Source organism: Diadema antillarum, unplaced genomic scaffold (genome assembly GCF_040938485.1).
Source record: "Diadema antillarum isolate AM-2024a unplaced genomic scaffold, OU_Dant_1.0 seq00000660_RagTag, whole genome shotgun sequence".
NCBI lineage: Eukaryota > Metazoa > Echinodermata > Echinoidea > Diadematoida > Diadematidae > Diadema > Diadema antillarum.
In genome coordinates this window covers 458687-470259 of record NW_027271572.1, presented here as the reverse complement: position 1 = coordinate 470259, position 11573 = coordinate 458687, and the positions used below count along the sequence as shown (strand labels likewise).

The 11573-nt window shown below is 37.8% G+C and overlaps 2 non-coding genes across 2 annotated transcripts; both read right to left on the bottom strand.

Moving 5' to 3' along the window:
• Positions 1–1275: 1275 nt before the first annotated feature.
• Positions 1276–1347, bottom strand: Trnae-uuc (transfer RNA glutamic acid (anticodon UUC)). Its single transcript has one exon. It is a non-coding gene; the product is annotated as a tRNA-Glu (tRNA).
• A 1607-nt stretch (positions 1348–2954) lies between these two features.
• On the bottom strand, positions 2955–3026 carry Trnae-uuc (transfer RNA glutamic acid (anticodon UUC)). The gene has a single exon. It is a non-coding gene; the product is annotated as a tRNA-Glu (tRNA).
• Positions 3027–11573: the final 8547 nt, after the last annotated feature.

The following is an 11573-nucleotide window of genomic DNA, read 5'->3' as shown; positions in this document are numbered from 1 at the left end:
AGAACACGTCAATTTGGAACAACTCGGCATAATAGTGAATCAAATGATCTGACTGAATTATTATGGCGCATTTATTGGGAGTGTGAATGCAGCATACACTGTCGTCAAATAAGCATATAGCTTGAATATACGACAGCCTTAAAAGCTAAGAAAAAAAAGAGAAAATGGGCAAAACTCTATACTCATTGTCCTCTAACCTGTCCGACTGAAGTGGTGCTTTACAATGATAATACAGCTATTATTATACTCTAAGTAAATTGACCCATATAGCGAAGTCTCCTGCATCCTCAGCAGTGGAAATTTCTTTACATAACGAAGAAGCTATACATTATATTGAAAACAAATTGTTTCACCTAAAACGGAGGGGTAGTAGAAGTTCAACCCGACAAGAAATACAACCCCGAGGGAGAAAATGTTCGTTTCTCTTCTTGGCTGCAAGGTTTTATGAGCCACTTAATTGTTCTTGAGTCAGATATTGTACCCCCCCCCCCCCCACGTGGAGGTAACGAGGTTCCATGAAAATGCTGAATACTATGATGAATAATACTTTCTCATACCATTACTGACTAACGTTTAACTGTCACTGCGTGGCATACAGTTTGTTTAATAGATACTTTATTTTCTGCAACTCAATAAATCAATCAGCAAATCAATATACATAAATTACATAATCATGAACATGTGGGAAATATACAAAGTAAATTTAAAACAGAGTCGTTTGACTTGCATAAACAACGATGTAAAAGGAAATTAATGATATAATATGCAGTATGCATGTTTATGTAGCAGGGATTACAATAACAAAAAATAGTTAAGAAGCGATTATGCAGAGGGCCGCCATTGTAAGCAGTTACAATGTATATACTTTTATACGTTACCAGCCAGCGGGAAAGCAGCTCTTCGGCATTATAGTTCTCTATCTACCTATGATATACCTATCTATCTATCTATCTATCTATCTATCTATCTATCTATCTATCTATATCTATCTATCTATCTATCTCTATATCTATCTATCTATCTCTATATCTATCTATCTATCTATCTATCTATCTATCTATCTATCTATCACTATCTATCTATGGAATCTATCTATCTAACCCATCTATCTATCTATCTCTATATAGGATATGGCATACGGTTACTTTGGTTAAACGATTTCATATTTAGTTCTATCAAATTCATTTAGCCACTCAAATAGAATGATTAGAAGTTCAAATCAGGGTGTTAAAAAGAAAAACCAGCAGCATAGAAAGTAAGAAAACGAAAAACTTCCTCCCGTGCCGGGAATCGAACCCGGGCCGCGTGGGTGAAAACCACGAATCCTAACCACTAGACCACACGGGATTGCATGATGCTACGAGAAGTTGATAACGTGATTGTCTCACGGTGGCTTGCCTTGTTGCAGTGCTGGTCGTTCAGTGAGGCAGGGAGAATGAAAGTAAACACGTCACGCCTTCCTATATTGTATGCCCACACTGTGTACACTGATTGTACATTAACACGCAGATAGCGCATCATGGAGAAGTGTGCTCAATAATATGCATGATGATGTAGGTCGAATACAACATCAGCCTATCATCATTGTCTTTCTTCTGTTCTCTTTTTTTTAGTCTTTTTCTGCTCTTCATACTGATCATTATATTGCTATGATAATGATGGCGATAATGATGATGATGATGATTGTAACGATAATAATAATACCAATAATTGTAGCAACAGTAATAATAGGGACCTAATATCATTGTATCATTATTTCTATTATATTAATAACAAAATATATTAGCAACAGTATTAGTAGTAGTAGCAGTATACAGTATAGCAATAATATATGATGAAATGAATTATGATGAAATGTCTATATCTATGCGTTTGTTTTTTATCGAGTGTTTTCTGTGTTTTCATTATACTTTTGCATGTATAGCAGACTTATTTTGTGGACTGTGTCTGTACACAATTACGCGCTGTATCCGTTTCGTCGTAGTTACATGAGATGTTTTGACATGTCGCTAATGTATTTCTTTCATCGAAATGGTCATTCATTTCATTTCATTTCATTTTCATTTCATTTATTTCATTTCCAACAATGCAAAACATTTTCATACACAAAATAACACAATATCAATACAATGTAGTAACAAAGAAAAATATACGTGAAATTAACAATACTATACGCATCACAATAAGCGGATGAAATTAAATTCAAATTAAAGTTGCATGAAACATTGAGACATTACAATAATAATTATGAAGAGTTTGATCTCAAAAAGAGTTAAATATGATAATTATTCACCATAACTTCAAGAATATCCCTTGCTATGCTGCAAGTGAGGTATCATTAGAAAGGTTTTGTTTTGCTCTGTCTAATGATAGCCCTTCGCCCATAATGAAAGGTCATTCTATACAGTTCCGTTTAATATAGTAATGATACGGATTATTATTAGCATGATTATGATACCATTACTCTTATACATCGACCGCCATGTTCTATGTTAGTAAAACTTTGTTGTGTATCCAACCTGAATGTTATGCTTCATCGTATTTTGTTATATTTCATGCATTTTCATTGAGAAATATACGAAAATGAATTGAAATTGAAATTGAAATCACATTGCTTTGAAAATCATTGCATAGCTCAGATAGGAAGCGCACATCCATGCACTTTATTTAGCCTTGCCACCCCTCCTAATGACAAGTATGCCGACTGTGTTTGTAATAGTAAAATTTACATGAGAAATATCAAAATATGATGATAGTGGCAATAATGGTGATGATGATGACAATAAACATTTTGACAATGCTGCGATGATAATAATGATAACAATGATAATGACGTGCACTGTTTCAAGCACAATAACTTGACTATGAGACAATATTTCATGTATAACGAATAAAACAAGAGAGATGTAAATCAACAATGTGTCATCTGGAAAAAAAAAATGATAAAATAGCACCTCCCGTGCCGGGAATCGAACCCGGGCCGCGTGGGTGAAAACCACGAATCCTAACCACTAGACCACACGGGATCTGTTGAGACGTCACAAGGAACATTATCGCCAGTATACTATGAACGCCTGACATGTTTTTGTTTTACACCGGAGTGAGGGGGCTTTGACTTTTATCAAATTGCCTGGTTCTATGTTACACTTTCGTGATGTACAAATATGATCGATATGCATTACTTTGTGTAAGCTTGCAATATCAGCATTAGTCTTGTGTACGTGTACAGAAAAATCAATTATTATACACTCGTACACACAATATACATACGCATTACATCGTGTAGATATTTGATATATTATAAATATACTTATGTATACGAATATAGTAGTCATACGAATATAAGAAACGTTCCTTTTCGTACACCGGTAGCTCTCTTTTCAACAAACTCCCCACTGAAGTACTGTTACTGTCTTCGTCACCGACTATATTCAAAACAAATTGTTTAAGATTTATCCGCATGCTTTAATTTTTGTCTTCCAATGAATCCAATAGAACCTCCTTTTTTTTCTTTTACATTGTCACACCCACTAGACTTTTTTCTTTGTTTTGTTTGTGGTTATATACTCTTCCCTTTTCTAAATTGTTAAGACCTTATTTTTTATGTATACATGACTTGTAACAGAAGTGTAGTTAAGTTGATTTCTTTTGTTTGTTTATGTCATTGATCTGTAATTGTGTAAATCACGATTCTACAAATGTATTTGTTGTTTTATTTTGTGTATATACAGGGCGCCATTGTAAAGCAGTTAGCAAACTAAATGTGCCTACCCTGTATTATTTTTAAAAGAAAACATGAATAAATAAATAAATAAATAATACGTGTGTGTGTGCGTTTGCGTTCATATAATCATGCAGTATTGTGCGTAACATATTATGAGCATGAAAATAGGTATATTATGAGATCATTGCGTATACATTCATTGTGCAAGAGATATGTAGGCTGATCATGTATTATGTATCATGGTTTATTGTTTGTTTTTCATTGCATTGTTGTATCATGAATATATATGTCTATTCAAATGTTGTAATCATGTGTTGGAAATGAAATTAATGAAACGAAACGAATCATGAACTTCATTTTGTACATACGTCACTATCCGTACTTATTGACACATAAAGTGATTGCTCTTTATATCGATCATTATTGTTATCGGGTTTTCTTTTTTGCTTTCGTTGTCTTTTTCCTGTGGACTATTTTCCATTGTTATTTTCAAGTCCGTAAAATGCCGGAACTCAACAAACAGCCTATATCAATAACCAATCATTACTGCATTATACCATGCTTTAGAATGTCTTTCTTTGTCTCTACGACTCACTCATGATTCTTCTCGGGTTTTTTTTAACTATTTCTTCCCTTCTGTCCTCCCTGCTTTCTTAGCTCTCCTCGCTTTACATGAATATTTCATTCAACGAATCTACTCAATTTTCAGATTTATTTGCACATAATTATGTAAGGAATGATATGTTTTCTCCATTTTTCATTATTTCCTTGTATACTGTGGTTACTCTGGCCCCTGTCTGTAAGCGCTGCCTCTCATGAGATTCAAACATGATACTCTTAGTGAATTTTGGACACATTGGAATCACAATAACCCGAGGATACTCTACCCCTCAAACCCTCCATCCCATATCATACGACAGGCCCTGACAGCAAGAGCTCCTACAAACAAGACTCCTCAAGATAAAGAAGCTATGGTGACAATTCACTACATTTGCTGCCTAATTTTAACCACTAACTGGGTAGACTTAATTCCTTGTTTGGGAAAAAAAATGAAGTTCTCGAGAAATCAGAAGAATTACAAAGCTTGATGCAGGGACCAACACAGATACGTACGTGTGGGACAACAGTGTGGCAAGTGGCAACCTAACTGCGAGCTGCGACCAGTGCGACCTAGTTTGTAGGCACAAACCCACAAGAAAACGAAAGGCACGAACCGCACGAACTGCACGAATTGGCGTTGGAAGTTTATCGAGTGTAATTACAATCATGTAAGGTCAACGGAAATCGATCTGTACATCCCTCAGCACCAAACGTTCATAATATCACCTGGGTAGATTGCATTCTTAGGAAGTTTGTGAGTTTGTAGTCAACCAGGTGTGCTTGAAAATGCAAATTGTTGTGTTTTGTTGGTTTTTTTTTTTTTTTTTTTTTTTTTAGTCTGGCAATACAAAACTGATTATTTTCAGTTTTTTAGGTTATTTTAGACATTAATGGACATCTTTGGTTTGCACGTTGATGTTCTGTATACCTACATTGATTGCATTCCTTTAATATACAACAGATTGGAATAAAACCAGTGTTAAAAGTGTCAGCTTTATATCACGACAGAGGGTATATCGAAGACCACAATATGAATACTTGTAGTCTATGGATATCGTATACGTCACAGAGATAAAAAATGATACCGAAATACGTTTGTTAATTTCACACGCAAAGGCAATGTACCGGTTACAGTGTAATCACTTCTGTTGTGACAACATGTTTGACTGTGTTGTATAGACGGCGTGAACTCAACGCTTCATTGTGTTCACACCCACAAAAGACTGGCCAATCACCTTTCAGAGTTAGGTATGACGCCAAGCTTTGTGCTATTTTCAGCATATGAGACAATCACAATGAGACGAAAACAATACAGAAACCGCCAGGCGCACTCCGATATAAAAACCCACGGCTTGCGACGACGGGTTAGGCTTCGAGAGATCGTTCGCGAGGATCGGTAGCTGCCCACTCAGGTCCGGCCATGACTGACTGGAAATGGGTGCTGGGGATCGTGAAACAATCCCCCTCTCTGATCATCTTGATTTGCTTACTTCGCTTTTAGCCCGAGTTTCTACTCGGGTTTAGCCTCTCTGCGTGTTGTGAGAAGCCGCTAACCTACAAGAATGGTAGCCGGACGATTGTAGCACCAGAAACCCGGTCATGGGAGTGCTCTCTGCCATAGCAGCCCCGCCACCACTGTCTTGTCAGTGCTAGGGGTGGTGGAGAGTGGCTCTCCTGGCCACCAAACCAAGCTCTATTCCTGTCTGTATTAGAGGTAGAAATCGGTCAGAATGATTTTATCATTTGCGAATTCTATACGCTATTTCTCTGATCAGATGGGTTGGGGTGGTGGCCGCCGGGACAATCTTCAGTCTCTTCCTGTTAAAGCGCCGGAAGAACTAACTGACCTCACTGTGTATTCATTCCTTCGTATCATCAACACGCACACACACAAACAACGCAGAATGTAAGTATTATAATTGCACGCTTTTGCGCTCATGGCTACGAAAAGGCAGGGCGCAGTATGGCTTCACTAGGGATTTATTTACCTTTTCATAGGTTTTTGTAGGCGATATGATTTAGAGTCACAGAGCGCCGGTTCTACGTAAATAGGTAACTCTGTACTTCTTTATTCTTTAAATGGCAAAGTTATATCATCTGCCCTATACGTTACTTCGATTAAAGTGACAATATTTCGGCTGCAGTCAAACATTGCACATTTTGTATGCATTCGCATCTAAACTGAATACGTACTGGCGAGGCCTATAATAGACATAATGATGTTGAACATCGCTTTTATGGTAAATGTCTTTGCAATATAATGATCGAATTGTGTACTAAAACGTTGTGTCTATGGACGTGATGATTTTCGTGACAAATTGATATCCCCCGTAATTATGTTATGCCGAATGCGTCCTCTTGATCTCGGCATGCGTCAGACATACAAAATATGAATGGCCATTTTGTCCGAAAGAGAATGTGACGCTTTCTCTCAAATTGCAGTACATTGTACATGAATTAGAGATTGAGAGGATAAAATTATAGTGAAGCCCATACAAAATAAGGTCAGCGGCATGTCGGTACAGTACAGACAGTTCTCGTTTCATAACGAACTTTGTACCTTGTATTCATACGAATGGGTGTCGCAAATCGGATGAACGTCGATCGCACGGACAGTTGTCTACACATCAGCGGGACCTTCAACGCCTGTCGGTTTAGTATAGCTTCTCACAACACGCATTCAAAAGAGGAACATTTCAAAAAAAGGCGAAGTACAGCAAATCAGTTATTGATCTGGAGATGGGACCGTTTGACGGCCCCCAGCAGTCATTTTCCAGTCATTCAGCCGCTACCATCGCCAGCCCCGTCACGCGAATGATCTCTCGAAGATGTATGTCTAATATACCCCAATGCATAATCGATGTCAAAAGGGATGTTGAAACACAAGGTGGGTCTACCTCCTTCGTTTAGACACACAAAACGCCACACACAGTTTAGATGCTTTTAATGTCCTGTCGGTGATACATATACTGTCATGTAATATTGAACATTGTGCTTCAACACATTTTACTTCAGATTTGATGCAATTCAATAATTTCATCATTTAAAAAAGCCATATTTACAATGTCACATAATATAGTAGATCAAAATGTCTACCTTCAAACATGATAAGCAATCATGATACATTTCTGTTTATGATTATTTTCTTTGTTGTCTGTTTATAGGGAGGCCAATGCAGTTTTTGATGTGCTTTATTTTTGTTATATCGTATCTTACTGTTGATCAGAATTTAACCAGATATTGTAGGTTAAAACTAAATTAGAGTGATATGCGTGTATACTTCTCCCCCCCCCCCCCTCTCTCTCTCCCTCTCTCTCTGTTCAGGAAAAAATAAACAGACAACTTAGGCATGGATATTTCACTACTCCACCATAAAACTCACACACCATTACATTACCTTTAGAGACAATGCACGCTCGCATGTGCGGAAATTACACAGAATATACACACCTTTGTATAAACTGGTAAATCGACGTTTGGTGTTTGAAGGAACCAATCATGCTATGTACGGTGTGTATTATGTTAATGAATAACTCGGGACCTATAAGTTCCAACGTGCCATGCCCTTTGATTGGCAAAACGGTGAAAACCGAATGCATGTAAGCTAATTTTTCTCTCAAATTAAACCATTGAATCGTGTTACCATTTCCTTCCTGACAAAACTTGAAAGACCAGTGAACATTCTTGATTTGATTTTAAACACAGTAAACCACGCAGCCGCTGCTCTTCTTCCATAATGGCGTGTACAAAAATCCCCATGAAATATATTCTTGTGTTTTTTCTCTTGTGGGTGACTCTGAGGTCCCTCGGAGTCGGTTCTATAATGTTTAGTTTGAGGATAACCGCATTGCAAGCTCGAAGCATATCTACTCTTGTGTATACGGCTGCACAATCTGTATTATAGTTTATACGCAATATCTCACACAACAACATGTACTGTGTACACAGCTCCTGAGTGGATCCAGGGAACAATGGCCATTCATGAACGCAATAGCCCCACCCAATTTGCCTGTATAGGCATTGTCTGGGGACACAAAAATTACAACAGATTTCAAGAGAGGATGCGTAGAGTTTGATTTCTGCATACAAGGCTGTGCACACATCCATGCAGACGAAGACAGACTGCAACCCAAGGAGATAGGACCTACACAATGTTACACTGAACAGGGAAAAGTTATATGTATAGGCCTACATTTATACTGTCAAAAAACAACAACGACTGTTAAGATATCTGAGGTATATTGTCCTACACGATACCGAAGTCTCTGGTGATTTTTTATTTTCCACATTTAGATTATATTCGTTTTTGGTCAGTTTCCGTTTGTTTGCTTTGATTGAATATAAAGCTATATGAAAGTTTGACACTAAATGCTATAGATACACTGTAGGCCTATATACTAAATATTGGAACTTTGTGAATGGTCGAATTTACCACAGTTATTTGGAACTTTGTGAATGGTCGAATTTACCACAGTTATTATTCAAACCCTTGCACATTATTTATGTCTTGATATGACCCAACTGACAGTAGATTTCGTCTTGATTGGTTTGTAGAACTGATTCGTTTAGAATTAGCAGAGGGAACGTATGTATATAGCGCATGTTTACCTATATGAAAGTTAAAGACGAATTCGCAGGAATGAGTACCAAATCGTCGACGCGCAATGTAAAATACATCGACCTTTTACTAAGACCAAGATTATATTATACAATCTCCCCCCCCCCCTTCCCCCGTCAACATAGGGAAGCACATCAGGGAAAGCCTGATTTTTTTTTAACTTTGTTATACAGTTCAAACTGTAAAGTTGCATATCAATGATTTTTCTCTCTATTGCAATTATCACTTTGACAGTAATGATTGTGATTGCTGTCATCATTATCATTCCCAATATCATTCTTTCTCCACCTTTATCAGCATTCCAAAGTCCTTGCCACGTGTCAATCAATATTCATACAAATCGTATTATATTTTAACACCTTCCCTGTGTTGTAGTGTGACTGCAACTGTAAGATGGATCTGTTTCGCAAAAGTGGGGATATGTTCGTTTGTGTGAGAGAGGAAGATATAATGAACGACATGTACATATTATAATATTTTGCTGATTATGTTGTGCATTCTCGTTGCACTCTCTGTCAATAGAGTTTGTATACCATACAGTGGTATCATAATAATGGGCTTTGGCGATTTGCCATAAGTGACCATGTAAAGGAATGTGTTGTGCATCACCGAAAGCTATCATGCTAAAGAGGATCTCCTAAACGGATGGTCCATACATCCGTTGTGTTTTCCGTGCCATGCCTCAAGTACATTGCCCAGGGAATTAACAGTCCTTGCGAACATGCTGGGTTAGTCATTTACGTGATTTTTTTTTCTATGGTCCTGATAATGAACGTCAGCTGCGTGGGCGATTACCTACGGCCTCGAGTTATGTTGACTGAGCAGCATGCAATTCAAACACAAACACATGAACACACATGCACTGCTCTGTTATCAAAGATCACCCCCAGCTCTACTGTTATACACAACTGAGATAGGAGCGTACACGCATGGAAAAAAAAAAAACACAAAAAAACTTACATTTCCATATGCCTCATTTTAGATAGGTACACATAATGTACACATGTATAGTGTGTATGATATGCTTCTGAGTGTGTTTATAAGTATGCGTCTGTCTGTCTGTCTGTCTATGGAAGGGACTCTCTACATGCTCCAATAACACAGACAGAAATTCACACAAAAATAGTGTGGTTTCAGGGACCATTAAATCATTCTTTCATCAGTTTCTGAATCCCCTCATAGTTCTCAATGTTCCATAACCAGGGGTGTATCCAGGATTTTTTCTGGGGGGTCGTAATCAAAAATGTTTGACCTTTACCTTTGCGAGGGAGCGGAGCGACCGAGCGGGGGGGGGGGGGTGGGAGGGTGTGGGAGGGGGTGTCCCCCCTCCCACGGTAGGGAGTTTTTGAATTTTACATCTTAAAATGGGGCCATTTGATGCATACAAAAGTGACTTGGCAGTGCGGCTTAGAAATAAGATATCCATGGCATATTAAAACTAATTTAGTTACGAAATTTACGAAGTTTTTGACAATTTGCTGGAACACCACCTGGTCACTTTTTTCCTGTTGTATAGGGTAAAAAACCCTCGAAAAACAAAAATTGTCTTTTACAAAAAGTGACCTTTTTAATTTTTTTTTTTTTTTTGGGGGGGGGGGTCGTACGACCCTCCCGACCCCCCCCCCCTTGCATACACCCATGATAACTCAGCCGATTCAATCTGCGTTCATATTGATTATGTAGTGGATAACCCCCCCCCCAAAAAAAAAAAAAAAAATGGATTTTTAGCGATTTTTATCGCAAGAGATCTTCAACCTCTGCACAGCACGAGACAGATTTTACATATACAGTACTGCTATTACTGTATACTGATTTATTCAGATTGCTTGAACCTGTTGCTTCAGTGGCATACGAAGTCAATTGACTGTAATCTCCAGTTACAGTACCCACTTTCCTCTTCGTTCCAATGATTGAAAGGTGTTGGGCGATAAAACTGTTTTGTACTCAGAAAGGGTATGCAATGGCGACAAATAAAGAAGAGGCTAAGATTTGCGCCTTAAAAAAGTGAAAGGAACAAGTTCTACAAGGAAGCTATAGGATGATTAACTTGGACAATGGAATTTTAGACCGGAGGTCATGAAAACGAGCGAGATTATAGGCCTATACGTGTATAGCCTTTATATGAGAACAATAAGGAAGCCTATCAAAGCCTGGATTTCAGGGGGGGGGGGTCGACATAAACAGTCTGTATAATAGCATTACGCGTGTGCATTGTACTATATTCTCAGTGTTTGTGTTAATAACAACTAACATCGCCGATTTTCTAAAGAATGTGAACGTTTGTATAAGAAATTAAGCCCTTCGTCTTAGCGCCTGGTGGGTCTATGAATAATCATCCTCGATCTATCACGAAGACATGTAGCCACCATGATAGACGGATATTCCTCGGGGGAAAAAAAACAAGAAAAATCAATATAATTAGGTAAATGAAAATATAACTTGAATGAGCTTTGCCCAGCCAAAGTCATAGTCATGTAATCACAATGATTTGATAAAGGGAACTCCATGCCCGATGACCTACCGACATTCAGATGAAACATATTACATTGTATAATAATGGTTATTGAACCTTCTCGCTCATAATTATGCTTCCTCCGATCTGTCTATTCTATATCAGCACGTTAGATTACA